The sequence below is a fragment of the Delphinus delphis genome, chromosome 8, assembly GCF_949987515.2.
Source record: "Delphinus delphis chromosome 8, mDelDel1.2, whole genome shotgun sequence".
In the NCBI taxonomy this organism is placed as follows: Eukaryota; Metazoa; Chordata; class Mammalia; order Artiodactyla; family Delphinidae; genus Delphinus; species Delphinus delphis.
Window position 1 is genome coordinate 32413362 of NC_082690.1, and position 20047 is coordinate 32433408.

The 20047-nt window shown below is 42.2% G+C and overlaps 1 pseudogene; it reads right to left on the reverse strand.

Moving 5' to 3' along the window:
- Positions 1-15817: 15817 nt before the first annotated feature.
- LOC132430224 (lysine-specific demethylase 4D-like) lies at positions 15818-16729 on the reverse strand (annotated as a pseudogene).
- Positions 16730-20047: the final 3318 nt, after the last annotated feature.

The following is a 20047-nucleotide window of genomic DNA, read 5'->3' on the forward strand; positions in this document are numbered from 1 at the left end:
CTTCTTTGTCACTCCTCTCTGTTGATTGTCAAACACTTGTATGAAATTGACAGGTAGTGAGGAAATTAACCACATTTGCATTATGAGGAGAGGCAAGGAGGCTGAGGAGTAGGTGCTATTTGGGTGAGGATGCCTGATTCATTTTCCTCATCATGACTAAACCTAAGAAAGGACACCAGGCTCAACCCTCAAGTGAGAAGCAGAAGGCATCAGAGTCAAAAGGGGTGGTTGACACCCAAGCCAACAGGAGGCTGAATCACGCTCTCCTGAAACTGTGGGGAGAAGTGTCTTCTCTCTGGCAAAGCTAAACCTTGGATGATGTCTAGAAGTAATACTAGACAACCTCAGTCCTCACAGAAGCAGCCATGTGTCCACATACACACTCACCCCATGAGCTTGCACTAAAATAGACATATGGTCCATAGAACTCCTGAGCACTTCCGGATTGCTCAGATTTTGGATATAGATCCAGATGTTAGGGGACAACTGCAGACAGGAATAACTTTGAGTCTCCTCATGCAGAGAAATATTTAAAATAACTTTTCTGAAACTTTTTTTTTTCGGCTTTCCTTATCTGCAGGGAGAACAGTGTAGTGGTTATGAGCTGGGCCCTGGAGTTAGACTGTCTAGGTGCAAATGCAGTGTGCTCCTGGGCATATTGTGGAACCTCTCTATGCCTCAGTTTCCTCATCTACAAAATCAGGAGAGTGATAGAACCTACCTCCTAGACAACATGCATTAATATACCATGTTTCATTAATTCTAAGCCATGCATTTTTCCCATTTTAACATGTCTGAAATTGAGGTGCAATTTACAGTCGATAGCATAGCAGAGTTTAGTTGCCTCAGTGGTAGGAAAAATAATGGTGTAGCTTATAATCAGTGGCATCTTAGATGTGATGAAATTCAGGATACAAAGAGCTTAGAAAAATACATAGCACATAAACAGTACTAAATGAATATTTAATAGATGATAGAGATATAAAATATATATAGCTCTTCTAACTTCATCAGAGCCAAACTATATAGCTCATTTTTAAACCAATGTCCCAGATAGCAATGGCAAATGATAGCATGACTGACCCATTTCCCAGGAAAGAGAGAAGCTGCTCTTAATACTTGGCCTGGAGTTGGTGGCAGCATCTGGTACCCATCCCTTTATCTTAGCCAAGATCTCAGAAAGGTGATATAATTGAGACCTACTGAGATGTGGATACCTTGGACAGGTAAAAGTTTGATGCCTCTTTAAGTCAACATTCTTTTCCTAATCATTTATTAGAGCGACTGGTACTCTGAGACACAGCAGAGAAGTAGGAGCTCTGACAATGAGGCTCAGAAATCCAGCTCTCACCCCAAACCTGCATACAGCAGGGAACAAATCCAAAGCCCTAAGTTAACCAACTGCTCTTCTTAAGAGGATAGTGATCCTTGGACTACCATTCCCCAAGTGACTAATGAAAGTCTTGTTTTCCAATTGTAGACCCTGCTATCCCTAAGAGAAGATGCAATGAACACATTTTTTAAATACCAGCAAATTTCCAGTGATGCTCTAGTGCACCTTGGAGACTAGTTCTATAAGCAACTCCTAAGCCTCCCCGACCAACATTAATTCAGCTCAACTCTGGGCCCCAAAAGGAGTTTATTCAGATGGCAGACACACAGACATGAGTGAATATTATATATTTCGGCAGGGGATCAAAAGGAGCTTCCCTGGCCTTTTGTTTCTTGCTGATTGCATGTCCCCTTTAAAATGTATTCGACTGTCAACAGGAGAAAGCAGAACATTCTGTTTTGAACTTCAACATATATTGCCTTCGTATTATGAAAGTTTTTTTTAATTGCCAGGAACAAAGGAAAATGAAGTTCTATCAATATGTTTATAATAGAAAGAATAATTAGAAAAATAGAATAAAAAACTTATGCATGGTATGATCACAGTGTGTGAACATACGCAAAGGATGATGAGAGACTGATAAAAGCTCAATAACTGCCTTTGCACCACAGGTAAGTAAAATTATTGTTACTTTTGTGAATATAAAATTTTATACAGAAAAACTTACAAGAGGGAAAATGAAATTCGTTTTCAAAGCAAATAGTATTAAATTCAGTTGAAGTTTGGAAACCACTGTAGGTTTCGTAAATATACATTTTTTAAAAACTCACAGGAGTATTTCATTTTCACTAGTTGTTCACAGATCACCAAGGCCCTGAGTCATTTTATAATACAAACAGGAAATGGAGGTTCTCATGAAGCAAGATGACCAAAATCCACCTTCTCCAGATATGGATAAACTGCTCGGCTTGGCTCTCTTGCCTAACCGCTGTTAATATTATTTAGTATTTTCATGGTCCTTTCAGGATGATATAACAAAATATCACAGTGGCTTAGAAACAAGCATTTATTTCTCACTGTTCTGGAGGCCGGGAAGTCAAAGATCAAGGGGCAAGCAGAGGCAGTGTCTGGTAAGAACCAACTTCCTGGTTCATAGATGGCCGTCTTTTTGCTGTATACACACATGGCAGAAGGGGCAAGCAAGCTCTCTGTGGTCTCCTTCTAGAGGCACTAATCCCTCTCATGAGGGCTCTCCTCTAATGACCTAATGACCTCCCCAAAGCTCCACTTCCAAATACCATCACTTAAGTTTCAACGCATGAACTTTGGAGGGAGACAAACACTCGGTCTATGGCAGTAATGTTGAAGACAACAATCTGTTCAGTGGGTGAAGGAGGACCATTTGACTTAAGCAGATGGTCTCTTTTTTTCCAAATACTGATGTGGATACAGGAGACACTTATTTATTCATTCAGCAGACACTGAGTGCCTTCCTCCCCACTGTGCGCTAGGCTCAGGGCTAATTGCTGGAGACACAGAGTATATAAAACATGGTCTCAGCTGTCCTGGAACTCACAATCTCAGCTTTCTACCAGGTCATCTTGATTTTCAATATGGAAATTTAAACATTTATTTCAGAAATCTATTTGCCTAAGTATCTATTCCATTATAACTACTTATGAATTTAAAATAATGGCTGTTTATTTTTAACACTGCAAAACATATTAAGGCAAACATTCAGTCCTATCTCTGTCTATATGTGTCTGTCTTAGTCTGAATAGAACAGCATCTGGCAATTGCAAAAGGACTCCAGAAGTGCAGATCAATGGGAAAAGCAGAGGTCTGGCTATCAGGAGACTTTCATTTAAATCTAAGCTCTGCCATTTACAAGCTTTTTGAGCTCTCTGAGCCTTAAGTCCCTCATTTGTAAAATGGGAATTATAATACCTACGTCACATTTTGGACATGAGAATGAAATGAACTAAACAATGTGAAGCACTTAACCTATAGCAAAACTGAGCAAACACTAGTTTGTTTCTTCCATATAGTTTCACTGTAGGTAGGTGGCCAGTCTTTCATTTAGGGGGAAAAAATGCAATTACAAAAATCTGGATTTTACAAGACAGGTATTTTTAGGGCTCTGGTTTTCTTTCAGAAAGATTAAACTCAGATTATAAACAGGTTAGCTGCAGGATTCACCTTTACAATTCAATTCCAAATCAAGAGAGCACAGAACCTTTGCAGCACAACCCTCCAGAGGCCGAAAAACCCTTGATCCACTGGCCTTGACCAAGTCTCAGGTAGCCTTCCGGGGCACTAGCGCTGGGATCACTGTGGGCAGGAAGTGCTCATTAGGACAATGCCTGCTAGTGTGTGGGCCCGTGTAGCAGGCGAGACAGTGAGATGCGACCTCCACCTCGCTGTGCAATAGTAACTTCGCTAAGGTTCAGGCAACTAAACAAAAATTTGGGGAAAAAAACCCCAACACATCCAGCAGATATTGAAAAACACAACAGTTTGGGAATTTGGGATTAGCAGATGCGAACTATTTTGTATAGAATGGATCAACAACAAGGTCCTACTGTACAGCACAGGGAACTATGCTCAATATCCTGGGATAAAACATAATGGACAAGAATAGGAAAAAGAATGTGTGTGTATATATATATATATATATATATATATATGGCTGAATCTCCTTTCTGTACAGAAGAAATTAATGCAACATTGTAGAGATAAACCAACTATACGTCAATAAAATAAAGATAAAACACAAATTATCTTGCAATAAGAAGATGAGAGAGCAGCAAGGAAAGTCCCAGTGGTCCATGCTAAGATCCAGCAGATACTTGGTATGTGACCACCCTCCTCTGATCTGTCTTAAAAGGCTTTATTGAGAAAAATGGAAAGGAGCAAAAAGAACCACGACATTGGCCATGTTCACTGAACTATCTACTGTCTCCCTAGACTTACTACCTGGTTCCCCTGTCTCCTAATTTTGTCCACCAGTGGTGACTAGATGACCTGTCATTTTAACCACATTACTCTTTGTCTCCACATGCGGATGCCTCTTCTTGATGCTTTATGCTCCCCGCCCGTTTACCCCAAGAGCTCTGCCTATAATTCCAATGGCATTTAGACTGTGGTCTCATTTCCTGTTCTCTCACAAGCCTATCCCCTCACCTTGCCAAACACAGTGTAAGGCCCCTGTCCCTTGCAGCAAATTCTGCTCTTAAAGTCACTGAGTATTTGAGGCCTTTGTCTTTGCATTATTAATCTGCTTCACATGGACCGAGGGCCCAAAAATGAGGGCATCTGTTACAGATCTAATATTACCAACAAACACAGGTCACATCATCTTGTATAAAGACAATATTGAGAGAGAAACATTCGGTCACTAGCAGAGACGTGGCAGCGTTAAACAAGGGGCTCTGTCAAATGCTGCGGCTGTCTGTCATTCAGGGAGGGCAGAAAAGAGGGGAGGGAGAAGATTGGAGAGTGTAACCCGTTCTTTCTTTCGTTCCATTCTGCTGTCCTAGGGAAATACAACTGCCCTGCACAACTCCTACCATATCTGGCCTCAGGTCAGGCAGAGAGGTCCCCTGTCCCCCTAGGAGGACATACAGAGGCCTTAGGTGTGAGTGTCAGAAACAGCCATGCTTAGGCCTAAGGAAGACTTGCCTTCAGCAGAGGGGCTACCAAACTAACAAGTCACTGGATTAAAACCCTTTGGCCACGTGGCTTAGGGGATTCCGGGTGTCTCCCCTTTTCTAACAGCTCCAAACGTCCAGCGAGATCATTTGGATTAGCCTCCATGGCTTGTGGAATCTTTGCAATCCAAATGGGCTCTTTAGAACAGGGGGCAAGTCGGAGCTCCGGAAATGTTTTATTTGGCTATCAGGACTTGGAAGTTTTTTTTTAACTAGCTGTCAACGTTTACATTTTTTTTCATATAATCCCAAGTTGTTAGCTTCTCTGGAAAATTCAGTAAATGACAACCCCATGACCCTCATTTCCACAAAACAATAGTAGACTGGCCCCCAGGAGAGTCCTTGGCCTTACGATGGGGCATGAGCCGCCCTCCTTACAGCAACAGTCACTTAGATAACCAGCCTGAACCGGGTGGCAATGGGAATTTTCTACCAGGGGTCAAGGGTCTCACAGGAAAGGTCAGCAGGCTCTGGGTGTTGTGAGCAGTGGGCAGGAGTGGATGAAGGAAGGAGATGAACCCCATTTCAAGGAAATACAAACTCCCACCGCCGAAAAACCAAGCCCCCGGTACACGGGACTGACAGACAGACTGCCAGCCAGCAGAGCTGGACACTGTGAACAGCAACCAGAGAAACAGAAACATTGGCCAAGAAGCCTGCACAGAGCCTTGTCACCTGTCCATAGTTGGAATGAAGACGGGGAATGGCAGGGGCGGGAGAGAAGAATGTGTTCTCTCCGTGTCCCTCCATCCTTCCACTGGGCATTTCGAGAAAAAAAAAAACAAACCCTCTCACTGGCACTTGCTGAAGAAACTAAACTCCCATCCACCCCTGCAGCCTAACTGCCCATGGACCAAAAGTTAGATGGGTGGGTGTCAAGCATGACTGCACAGCAATTTTAACATTTGTACTGCAGCCAATGGAGCTGGAATTTTGGGGTGGTGAGAGGATGGGGGGAGGATCTAGACATCAGTGTGTTTCAAAGGGGATTCCAGTAGGTTGAGGTCCAGCGCACTGGAGCAGTGCCTCTCCACCTTGAACATGCCCCTGACTCACCTGGGATCTAGTTTAACATGCAGACTCTGAGTCGTAGGTCTGCGGCCAAAGTCTGAACTCCTGAACTTCACCAAAGTCAAAGGCGATGTCCATGCTGTGGATCCTGGCCACGCTTTGAGTGATAAGAAGCTACAGCCTTTGCCAAGAGGCACAGGAAAAGATGTTCAACATCGCTAATTATTAGAGAAATGAAAATCAAAACTACAGTGAGATATCACATCACACCAGTCAGAAAGGCTATCATCAAAAAATCCACACTTAATAAATGCTAGAGAGGGTGTGGAGAAAAGGGAACTCTCCTACACCGTTGGTGGGAAAGTAAATTGGTATAGCCACTGTGGAGAGCAGTATGGACATTCCTTAAAAAACTAAAAATAGGGGGCTTCCCTGGTGGCACAGTGGTTGAGAGTCTGCCTGCCGATGCAGGGGACATGGGTTCGTGCCCCGGTCCGGGAGGATCCCACATGCCGCGGAGTGGCTAGGCCCGTGAGCAATGACCGCTGAGCCTGCACGTACGGAGCCTGTGCTCCTCAACGGGAGAGGCCGCAGCAGTGAGAGGCCCGTGTACCGCAAAAAAAATAATAAACAAATAAAAAACCCTATAAATAGAGCAACCATATGATCCCACAATCATAGTACTGGGCATATATCTGGAGAAAAACATGGTCTGAAAGGATACATGCACCCCAGTATTCACTGCAACACTGTTTACAATAGCCAAGACATGGAAGCAACCGAAATATCCAACGACAGGGGAATGGATAAAGAAGATGTGGTACATATATAGAATGGAATATTACTCAGCCATTAAAAAGAATGAAATAATGCCATTTGCAGCAACATGGATGGACCTAGAGATTGTCATACTGAGTGAAGTAAGTCAGACAAAGACAAGTATTGTATGATATCGCTTATATGTGGAATCTAAAAAAAATGATACACATGAACATATTTACAAAACAGAAACAGACTCACAGACTTAGAGAACAAACTTACGGTTACTGGGGGCGAAGGTGGGAAGGGATAGTTAGGGAGTTTGGTATTAACGTGTACACACTGCTATATTTAAAGTGGATAACCAACAAAGACCTACTGCATAGCACAGGGAACTCTGTTCAATATTACCTAGCAACCTAAATGGGAAAAAATTTGAAAAAGAATAGATACATGTATATGTATAACTGAATCACTTTGCTGTGCACCTGGAACTAACACAACATTGTTGACCACCTATACTCCAAAACAAAATAAAAAGTTAATAAAAAGGAAGAAGAAACTATAGTCTTTTCCTTTGTCATTCTCCTTTCAAGTACTTTACCAGGGACAACCCCACGTCTGTCACCTCTATGTCTGAAAATAATAATAGTAATGAATAATATTATTAAAGTAATACAAAATAAGTAATAATAATAACTTCGATAATAGCTAGACTTTCTTGTGTGCTTCTTGTCGAATACTGTGCTGAAATCACACTTTTTAAAAAAAATCTTCAACTAGATGTGAAATAATAGCTTGTTTTTCCTCAAGCTAGTTACTACTCTAAGTCTCTTACTTATATTAAGTCAGCTGAGCTTCACAACCATCCTATTGTTGTGAGTTCTGTTATTATCATGTCCAGAAGCAGCCTGCCGAGGTCCCATGGTTTTATGAGCGCAGCCCTTGTGTTTGGACACAGGGTGTGTGCTGGGCCCCGCTGGCTCTCCCAGGAGCAGGGGCCTCGGAGTGCTGAGTCACTTGCCAGTCACCCTAGCAAAAGGCAGAGCTGGGCTTCCAGTCTCCATCTGCCCGACTCTACAGACTGAGCTTCTGGATAGAAAAGTGCACGATGTATACAAATTGGAAGTCAGGGTTCTTGGCACATTGTAGACCCTCATAATATGGTAGCCACGTTTCCTGTCTCTAGCCTACTTATTTTTACCTTTCTCCTAGAGTAGCCAGTGTGAACTGCAGACAAGCAGTTACGGGGGTGTCTTTATCCATTTGGGCTGCTATCACAAGATACCATACAGTGGGGGGATTGAGCACCATTTTCTTTTCACAGTTCTGGAGGCAGGAAGTCCAAGACTAGGGTGCCAGCATGGTCAGGTTCTTGGTGGGGGTTCTCTTCCTGGTTTACAGACAGCCACCTTCTTGCTGCATCCTCACATGCTAAAGAGGATAATCGTCTCTCTTTTTAGAAGGGCATTAATCTCATTCATGAGGGCTCCACCCTCATGATCTAATTACTTCCCAATGGCCCCACCTGCAAATCCCTAACTGGAGATTAAGGTGTCAACGTATGAATTTTAGGAGGACACATTCGGTCCACAGCAAGGGGGGAGATCGTGGGAAAACGGAATGGAACACAGGAAATGGAATTCAAACGACCAAGCTCCCTAAAGGAGCCAAGGAATGTCAGTGTCATGAGTGGAGGAAGGGAGGGATTTGACAGTAAGCCACACTCACTTCCTAGAGTGAAGCAGCCAGTGGGAGCATTCAAAGCCACTCCCATCCCCCTGCACACCTGGTGAGAAAGGAATGCCCGGAGTAGCCATAATTCTCCCAAAAGGTGACCTGTGCCCATTTGTCAGGTACGATTGAGAAAAGTGAACAAGAGAGCTGCCATGAGCCCGAGAACAGACTGAAACAGCTCTGAGAGCCCCAAGAGGCTTTGGCCCTGAACTTGAGGCTGACTGTTCCCAGTAAAAGATACCTTTCTTCAGAGGCTCTAAAACCAGCAGTTTGGGGGAGAGCCTGGCTATGGTTACGGTAGCTGGGAAGAAGCTGTGGCGTGGTGAAACTGCCTAACTGCCTGTCTCCAAGCAGATCATAAACGTCATACTATGTTTCGTTAGCATGTAAGACCAGCCTGGCACGGTGAGGGTGCTTAATATTTGTTGAGTCAATGAATGAAGGTCTCATATTGGAATAAGAGAAACAGAGTTTATTCTTTGGCTCTGTAAGTTATTTCAAACCCCAGCTTAGAACTGGATATCTTGTTTTAAAAGACAATTAACATAAAAGCAATTATGCTGTAATAGGAATTATTTATTTATTTTAGGTGTTTCTTATGATACTAGCTCTTTTTTTCATTTCTATTGGTGGTTTCAAGTCATTCACTCAATCGACAATATTCATTGAGTCCTCACTAAACAGAGAAAGCCAAGAAAGATAATTACCAACTGTTTTAATCTGGTTCAATCCATGAGCTAAACCATAGGATAATAAAGTACTCAGGGTCCTAGAGGGTCGTGTGTAAGTACAGTCAAGGTGATATACCACAAGACAGCTGAGGTTAGGTCACCTGGTTACTAAGGAGTTTCTCAGGAAAAAGAAACTTATGCAATAGACCCCTGACATTCCCAGGGAATGGATCCTGGGCTCTTTCTTTGCAAATTCTTAATCCTAGCTCTTTCCTAAAAATTATCCGTCTCTGGCGCCAGGATTTCCCATGCATAGCCTCAAATTCTAAATCTATACGCCGTTCAACTCTCACACCTGATCTCTCACCTGGTAGCTGTTTATCCAGAGGATTTCTCCTGAAGTCTCCTGAGGAGATGCCTTCACTGCCCTCCACATTATGTGAATACGGGCCTCAGCACAATTCCAAAATACTGACTGCATTGATTTGTCGTTGCTCATACATAGCTGAGATGGCTGTTGTCAACTTAGTGAATGTCAGTGATCTGCTGGCTCTGTTAAAGTCCCACCTAATGCAACACAAGTCAGAAACGTGACATGTCAGCTGGTACAGCAGGAAACGAGAACATACAGACATTCTGCTCTCAGGATTTGCATCTGGTAGGAACGATAGAGCCAGTTCCAGGGATGGCTGTGAATTATCTGTGCTTTCAAAGACTCTGTGACCCCCAAATTTCTCCATCCCCAGGTCACCTAAAACACCAATGGCCCCAATCACTCAGTGGGAGGAGTTTGCATTCACTGAGTTATGACATTTTATGCCTTCCCCCCGCCACAGCTCCCACCGCCTCTCTCCTGCTCCCAAGCCACTTTGCTAATCTGTGAGCCCCTTAAGGGTGCCCCCACCGCAGGTATTTGCATGTGTTGTCCCTCTGCCTAGAGTGATGCTCTCACTCCCTTGTCCACAGCACGCAATCGAAGACCACCTCCCAAGAGGCCACCCTCTCCGGCACAGCAGTCCTGTCACTCTCTAACCCCTTACTCTGCTTTACTTTTTCTCCTAGCCCTTATGACTGCTGGACTTGTTATGTCTCTCTTTATAATGAGAATATAAGCTCCAGGAGAACTGAAACTTTGCCTTTTCCACTGTTTTGTCCCCAATTCCACAAACAGTGCCTGGTACACGGTAAGTGCTTAGCAAACATGTGCTGAATGAATTAATAAGAGAGTGAGCGAACCGGCACTGAAATATATAGACACCATGTGAAGCTTTTGAGAAAAGGCTCTCTGAGAGATGAGACAAAGAAAAGATGCTCTCTGAGGTCTACAGGACTTAACGTAGCTCTTTTTTAGGTAGAGGAGCCTGCACATTTAGGGCACGAGGATACTGGATGCCAGGATCCTAGAAAAATCCAGAAACCCGGCCACACAAATGTTGCATTTTCATTGAGTGGCACCTCCAACATGTTACCCATGCCCAACAGGGCTCAGGTCTGCCCTTCCTCTGTCCTCCCTGAAACTGCTTATCCCCCTAACACCCACCACTTGCTGAGGAACCGTGAGAAGGGTCTCACTATTACCCTGTAATCACTGCAGGTCAATGACAAGGTGCTTGGGAGGCATTTCAGTTTGAGCGGCTAGTGAGCAGAGCAGGATGAGCAAGGGCTGCCCCTCACCAGGACCTGTTCAACTCACATCAGTGTCCATTCCACTTACCTCGGTAGCCAATTCCTACCAACTGTTTGTGCTTTCCTATTTAAAGTGATGAAAGGTAACACAAACATTGGGAGAAAAAGCAACTTCAAGACCCATATACGGTAACAGTCTAACGACATAAATATCATGATAAAGTTATTTCCAAATATCTGGAAAGGAATCCTTATACACACGGAAACTGAATTGGTGTAATGGTTAATCTCTACGAATAATTCACTGTGGCCAGGTAGTCACACAGATCCATAACTGACCCTTTATACAAATCTTAGAGGAGTCCCAAGATCCGAATTCCAACCTCTACGAGTTACGTTTAAGTACAGATTCTACTGTCCATCTTACAACTTTGGGCTCCTAAGTAATAATGATAATAGGTAATATTTATTTAGCACAAATTATGTTTGCCCTGATCTGAACTTGTTATGTGCAAACTCTAACAGAGGACCAATGTGGCTAAGAGCTCATTTTGCCTAAACTGGCAAGTGGAGAGCCATCGAAACCTGGTTTGTTGAAAGACTACTAAACAAGCTGCTGTAGGAGTCTGAATAAAGGCTGGGTCCTCTGGCTCTTGACTGATTGTGAAATCTTTACCTTGCCTTTGTAACACTGCAACAAGGACAAATAGGACAAGGAGTGGAATTTGTAAATGGGTATGTGTGACTTTTTGTGCAAACATGCAGTAGATCATGAGCAAAAAAAAAACCATCACTTTTCTACCGGTAAAAATAATTAGCAGGGCTTCCCTGGTGGCGCACTGGTTGAGAGTCCGCCTGCCGATGCAGGGGACAGAGGTTCGAATTCTGGTCTGGGAAGATCCTACATGCGCCGGAGCGGCTGGGCCCGTGAGCCATGGCCGCTGAGCCTGCACGGACGGAGCCTGTGCTCCGCAACGGGAGAGGCCATAGCAGTGAGAGGTCCGCTTACCACAAAAGAAAACAAAATTAAAAAAAATAAAAACTTTGCAGTTTCTTACATAATTAAATATAGTCTCACCATACAATCCAGCAGTTGCACTCTTTGCTATTTACTCAGATGAGCTGGAAACTTACAACCACACCAAAACCTGCACACAAATGTTTATAGTAGTTGTATTCATAATTGCAGAAAAAATTAGAAGCAACCAAGACGTCCTTCAGCACGTGAGTGGATAAATAAAGGGTCATACATCACACAATGGAATATTATTCACCAATACGAGGAAATGAGCTATAAAACCACTAAACGTGGAGGAAACGTAAAGGCATATTACTACGAGAAAGAAGTCATCTGGAAAAGACAAAACTATGGAAGCAGTAAAATGATCAGTGGTTGTCGGGGGGGAGGGGGGATGATTAGGCAGAGCACAGAGGATTTTTAGGCAATGAATCTATTCTGTATGGTATTGTAAGTGTAGATACATGTCATTATACATTGGTCAAATCCATAGACTGTACAACACCAAGAGTGAATAAATTAAACTAAGGACTCTGGGTGATAATGAGGTGTCAGTGCAGGTTCTTCGATTGTAACAAAAGTTCCTTTCTGGTGTGGATGCAGGTGGAGGAGCATGGGACCGAGTATGTTGGAATCCTCTGTATTTTCCACTTAATTTTGTTGCGAAGTACTCTGCAAAAATAAAGTCTATTAAGTAAAAGAAAAGTTAACGTGTAAGCCTGGGGCTGTGGTGAGGAACACAACAGTAGAACTGAGCATCACAGAAAGAATACGAGCAGATGTCCTAGGCATTGGGCTGGCCCTAGAGGCCAGGAGAGTGTATGGATGCACATCAAATTAACTGAGCACCTCTTACACGCCTGTCATATTTACATCCCCAGTATCTTCACAAAATTCTCGCACTGTAATTCTGGCTCAGAGAAAATCAGTGATTTTTTGGCTGAAGGTCCCACGACTAGACGGTAGCAAAGCACAGGTTTGAATGCCATTTCTGCTGACTCTAAGTCCAGTTCTCCCCTCTAAGTAACTGCTGGAAAGCTCAAAGCAGTGACTATGGAAAAGTTTGCTTTACGAAAGACATCACGCTTCAGATTCAACTTTGCACATACGCATACAGAGTGGGTCCATGGATGGACTGAGTTTGTGGCTGGAGGGACAACACAAAACCACATCAACAGCATCACATTTATTTACTTCACCATTAAAAGAAAAATAAACCAGAAAACTACTAGAGCTAATCAATGAATTTGGTAAAGTAGCAGGATACAAAATTAATGCACAGAAATCTCTGGCATTCCTATATACTAATGATGAAAAATCTCAAAGTGAAATCAAGAAAACACTCCCATTTACCATTGCAACAAAAAGAATAAAATATCTAGGAATAAACCTACCTAAGGAGACAAAAGACCTGTATGCAGAAAATTATAAGACACTGATGAAAGAAATTAAAGATGATACAAATAGATGGAGAGATATACCATGTTCTTGGATTGGAAGAATCAACATTGTGAAAATGACTCTACTACCCAAAGCAATCTATAGATTCAATGCAATCCCTATCAAACTACCACTGGCATTTTTCACAGAAATAGAAAAAAAAATTTCACAATTTGTATGGAAACACGAAAGACCCCGAATAGCCAAAGCAATCTTGAGAACGAAAAAAGGAGCTGGAGGAATCAGGCTCCCTGACTTCAGACTATACTACAAAGCTACAGTAATCAAGACAGTATGGTACTGGCACAAAAACAGAAAGATAGATCAATGGAACAGGATAGAAAGCCCAGAGATAAACCCATGCACATATGGACACCTTATCTTTGATAAAGGTGGCAGGAATCTACAGTGGAGAAAGGACAGCCTCTTCAATAAGTGGTGCCTGGAAAACTGGACAGGTACATGTAAAAGTATGAGATTAGATCACTCCCTAACACCATACACAAAAATAAGCTCAAAATAGATTAAAGACCTAAGTGTAAGGCCAGAAACTATCAAACTCTTAGAAGAAAACATAGGCAGAACACTCTATGACATAAATCACAGCAAGATCCTTTCTGACCCACCTCCTAGAGTAATGGAAATAAAAACAAAAATAAACAAATGGGACCTAATGAAACTTCAAAGCTTTTGCACAGCAAAGGAAACCATAAACAAGACCAAAAGACAACCCTCAGAATGGGAGAAAATATTTGCAAATGAAGCAACCAACAAAGGATTAATCTCCAAAATTTACAAGCAGCTCATGCAGCTCAATAACAAAAAAACAAACAACCCAATCCAAAAATGGGCAGAAAACCTAAATAGACATTTCTCCAAAGAAGATATACAGACTGCCAACAAACACATGAAAGAATGCTCAACATCATTAATCATTAGAGAAATGCAAATCAAAACTACAATGAGATACCATCTCACACCAGTCAGAATGGCCATCATCAAAAAATCTAGAAACAATAAATGCTGGAGAGGGTGTGGAGAAAAGGGAACACTCTTGCACTGCTGGTGGGAATGTGAATTGGTTCAGCCACTATGGAGAACAGTATGGAGGTTCCTTAAAAAACTACAAATAGAACTACCAGGTGACCCAGCAATCCCACTACTGGGCATATACCCTGAGAAAACCAAAATTCAAAAAGAGTCATGTACCAAAATGTTCACTGCAGCTCTATTTACAATAGCCCGGAGATGGAAACAACCTAAGTGCCCATCATCGGATGAATGGATAAAGAAGACGTGGCACATATATACAATGGAATATTACTCAGCCATAAAAAGAAACAAAATTGATCTATTTGTAATGAGGTGGATAGACCTAGAGTCTGTCATACAGAGTGAAGTAAGTCAGAAAGAAAAAGACAAATACCGTATGCTAACACATATATATGGAATTTAAGGAAAAAAAAATGTCATGAAGAACCTAGGGGTAAGGCAGGAATAAAGACACAGACCTACTAGAGAACGGACTTGAGGTTATGGGGAGGGGGAAGGGTGAGCTGTGACAGGGCAAGAGAGAGTCATGGACATACACACACTAACAAACGTAGTAAGGTAGATAGCTAGTGGGAAGCAGCCGCATGGCACAGGGATATTGGCTCAGTGCTTTGTGACAGCCTGGAGGGGTGGGATAGGGAGGGTGGGAGGGAGGGAGACGCAAGAGGGAAGACATATGGGAACATATGTATATGTATAACTGATTCACTTTGTTATAAAGTAGAAACTAACACACCATTGTAAAGCAATTATACCCCAAAAAAGATGTTAAAAAAATAATAATAATAAAAAAAAAAGGAAAAAAAAGAAAAAAAAAGAAAAAGAAGAGGCTGCAAGGGAGGTGATAGGGAAGGAGAACTGAATAGAGAATTGTTATTACTATCCAGAGTAATAGGCTTTCCGGAATTTCCCATACCAACGACAAAACTTCATAATGGACAGAGTCAGCTTCCCCTGGGGGTCACCCTCTCTGCCATGATGAGGAAGGAAAGCTTCTGCAGCTCTGGAGAGGGGCCAGGGAAGGGGGCCTCACAGTCTGGTGACAATGCAGACCTCCCCAAGTCTCCTTTCTTCTCTACAGTGCATGCCAGGGACACGGCCCATCTTCCTCACCTCTTCATGCCCACACTCATCTTATTGTTCCATCTCCAAGCCTGGCTGGAAAGGAAGATAAAGCCTCCCCACATTCCTATTTCCGTGCTGCTCCAAGAAAACAAAGTCTCCATTCCATATTGCTTCAGGAAAACAGAAGACACACACACACACACACATACAATGTCAGTACCATACAAAGCTCTGCTCTTAATGTTACTATTCTAACATACAACCTCCTTCGCAGCTGGTAATTACAGGTCCCTTTTAGAGTCCCCACCCAACCACCCATTTTTAATATCCTAAGGGTGCTCACCTGAAATCTCCCTTATTCTGACGAAGATCTTTCCAAACGTCATGCAGAGCCCTAGTCCCAGGCCACTTTGCCATAATCGATCCAGCGCTGGGTGGCAAAATTGATGGCTTCCGCACAGTTGAAGCCAGAGTGGTAGCCATAGGAAAACGTCACCATGAACTCTCCAGCCTCCTGAGTGACCCGACCGAAGATGATGCCGTTGTCCTTGAGGACCTTGGGCGAGAGGAGAGCCACCTTGTGCCACAGGAAGGCCTCACAGCCCCGCGAGCTGCCCGGGAAAAGCTCCCTGGCCAGGCGTTCCAGGCACTGGCCGTACTCCTGGGGCACCGCGTACCAAGTCTTGGGCTCCCTGAAGTGCAGGTAGTTGATGCTGTAAAGGTCCATGTCCTCCGTGTGCCAGGCGAAGGCGGTCTTCCACATGCCGAAATACAGGCAGGGGGTGTTGACGCCTTCGATGACCACTCCGCACTCCTGTTCCAGCAGGTCCTGAATGGTTCCCAGGTGTCCGAGGTTCCACTGCTTCGTGTTTTCATCGAATAAGGAGCCACTGACGTCCGCACCGTATACTGGTGAATCATAGGGGCATGTTTTCCAATATTTTCGCTCCAGATCCTCAAAATCAGAGTAGAATGCAGTCTGGTGTCATTCACTGTTTGTTAAGCAGCGATATTCGCTCACGGTCATGGCTTTCTTCTTTTTGTGGTGCTGAGTAAACACACCTGCCTGCCCAGTGGTCACCTGCTGCAGGGGAGCGGCTATTAAGATGTCATCGGTATCATCGTACATCTGTCCGGCTTTCCGTCCTTTCGGTGGAATTACCTTGGCTAGGCCAGCTCGGTGTGCACCTTGCCACTCCATGTAAACAATATATTTGCTGAAATCTTCAAATTCTTCCATGGTTGGGTGGACGATCGTAATCTTACAACTTGGGTTCTGGCTCCCAAAGTGCTTAGACTGCATGGCGGCAACAGAATAAGCAACGGACTGCCAGCTTCTTAGGTATGCTTTGGATACCTGAGAATGCTGGGGAGTAACCTCTTCCCTATACTTCCTTTATTTTTAAAGAAGTTTTGATAGAGCTGAGAGGCAGGAACTCAGACTTGAACTTTTAAACAAACGAGGTGGTATCTTCTCCAGGCTTGTCAATCCACCAGAAGGACTCCACTCTTGTCAGCATTTTGGAGCCAAAGGAAATCCAGTATTTCCCAGAGGAGACGGCTCTCCGAGCCAAGTCCTGCCTCCGCCTGCAGCTCTGTGAGTTTCCTCTGTTGGGGGTATAAGTGCCTGAGACCTCTCCAGATTCCCAGGCTTGAGTGCATGGGTGGTTTCTCACCTGACTGTAGCAGAAAGTCTCTTCATGGAAGTTTCCAAGCCAAACCTAAAGAAAGTACAAAATATTGAAAATAAGTGGATGACAGAACAAACTGAGTTAACATCAAGTAAAAGAAAACTGTATAGCAATCTTAATTTCAAAGTTTGAATTTAAGGGCAAAAAGTACACTCTTTTGGTAGGCATGTAAACTGGTGCAGCTACGGTGCATACTATGGAAAACAGTATGGAGGTTCCTCAAAAATTGTAACTAAAACCACCATATGATGCTGTAGTCTCACTTCTGGGTATATAGCTAAAGGAAATAAAAACAGAATATCAAGGAGATATCTGCTCTCCCACATTCACAATGGATAAGATATGGAAACAACCAACATGTCCAGCGATGGTTGAATGGATACAGAAGATGTGGTACATAGATACAATGGAATACTACTCAGCCATAAAAAGAATGAAATTTTGTCATTTGCAACAATATGGATGGTCTTGGAGGGTATTATGTCCAGTAAAATAAGACAGAGAAAGACAAATATGGCGTGGTATCACTTATATGTGGAATGTTAAAAAAAAAAAAAAGAGTAAAACGTACAGAACCAGAGTAGAAAAGTGGTTGTGGGGGAGGGCAGGGAAGGGAGGGTAAAAGGGTACACAGTGAATAAAGTCTCAGGAGCTAATGTTAACCATGGTGATTATAGTTGATAACAATGTGATGAATAGTTGAAGTTTTCCAGAAGAGTAGGATTTAAATGTTCTTACCAAAAAAAGTAAATATATGAAGGAAATGTGTTAATTAACTAGAGTGAGAAATCCTATCACAATGTATACCAAATCACCACAAAGTTGACTGAATATTTTACAGTTTTAAAAGTCAATTATACAGCAATAAAGCTGAAATTTAAAAATAAAGTATTAGGACAAATCGTAAGACAGAAAAAGAGGAATTAAAACTTAACTGAACAGTAAGGACACTAAGCAAGCTTGAAAAGAAAGGAGTTAAGCACTCAACTCAAGAAATTGGATGGCTTAACCCAAAAGATAAATTAGGGAAAGAAAAACAATGAAATAAGCTGAAACAATTACAAAAGAAAACATAACAACCAATAGAAATGATGACTGAAACCAAAATGCAATTTGTAGACCATTAAAAGTGTAAAAACATAAGCATAAGAGAAAAGAGAAAATAGTACAAGTATATCATGTTATAGTAAAACAGGGGACGCAAATAAAAATCTACCATTATAGAAAGAGTGCCTATGTAAAGAAAACCAGGAAAAAAGTACAGAACGCAAATAGACACATCCTTAACAAGCATTATCCTTAATGTGTAAAAACCTGAAACATTCTAATTAAAATCTAATCATTAATTTGCATTGAGAGACAAATTATTAGAAATACAGGGTTCACTCAGAATGGGAGAAAATATTTGCAAATGAAGCAACTGACAAAGGATTAATCTCCAAAATTTACAAACAGCTCATGCAGCTCAAATTTATAAAAACAAACAACCCACTCCAAAAATGGGCAGAAGACCTAAATAGACATTTCTCCAAAGAAGATATACAGATTGCCAGCAGACACATGAAAGAATGCTCAACATCGTTTATCATTAGAGAAATGCAAATCAAAGCTACACTGAGATATCATCTCACACCGGTCACAACGGCCATCATCAAAAACTCTACAAACAATAAATGCTGGAGAGGGTGTGGAGAAAACGGAACCCTCTTGCACTGTTGGTGAGAATGGAAATTGATACAGCCACTATGGAGAACAGTAAGGATGTTCCTTAAAAAACTACAAATAGAACTACCATACAACCCAGCAATCCCACTACTACGCATATACCCTGAGAAAACCATAATTCAAAAATAGTCATGTACCAAAATGTTCATTGCATCTCTTTTTACAATAGCCAGGACATGGAAGCAACCAAAGTGTCCATCAACAGGATGAATGGATAAAGCAGATGTGGCACATATATACAATGGAATATTACTCAGCCATAGAAAGGAACAAAACTGAGTTAGTTATTTGTAGTGAGGTGCAAAGACCTAGAGCCTGTCATATAGAGTGAAGTAGGTCAGAAAGAGAAATACAAATACTGTATGCTAACACATGTATATGGAATCTACAAAAAAAAAAAATTGTCATGAAGAACCTAGGGGCAAGATGGGAATAAAGATGCAGACCTACTAGAGAATGGACTTGAGGATATGGGAGGGGGAAGGGTAACCTGGGACAAAGTCAGAGAGTGGCATGGACATACATATGCTACCAAACATAAAATAGATAGCTAGTGGGCAGCAGCCACATAGCACAGGGAGATCCGCTTAGTGCTTTTTGACCACCTAGAGAGGCAGGATAGGGAGGGGGGGAGGGAGGCAGTTGCAAGAGGGAATAGATATGGGCACATATGTATAACTGATTCACTTTGTCATAAAGCAGAAACTAAAACACCATTCTAAAGCAATTATACTCCAAGAAAGATGTTAAAAAAAATAAAGAAATATAGGGTTCAATCAAGTTTCTGGACACTGATTAGCAAACAAAATCTATAGATCCCATACACCAGTTAACAATCAATTATAAAGTGAAAGAGTAAAAAGGTTTTAATCCCTTTAATAACAGAAATACATGGCCCCAATGAAGAAATCTAAAAATGATATGCATGCAATGCTTGTACTTTAAATGCATAAATAAATGTGAATTTTACCAGGGGAAAAAAGTTGCTTACTGGCATAAAATGTCATCCTTTTCATCTTTATGCTTTAAAGGAAAAAAAAAAGGCCATAAAAGTGCCTGCCTTCTGCCAGTCTAAAATCTTAATTCCAAATGATGATACACAGGACCCAGAAAATGGTTTCCTTGAAGGATTCAGCCTCTGAATGAAACAGGCTGTGCTCAAAGTCTGGCTATACATGTTCCACACCAATTTCAATTCAATCAGTACC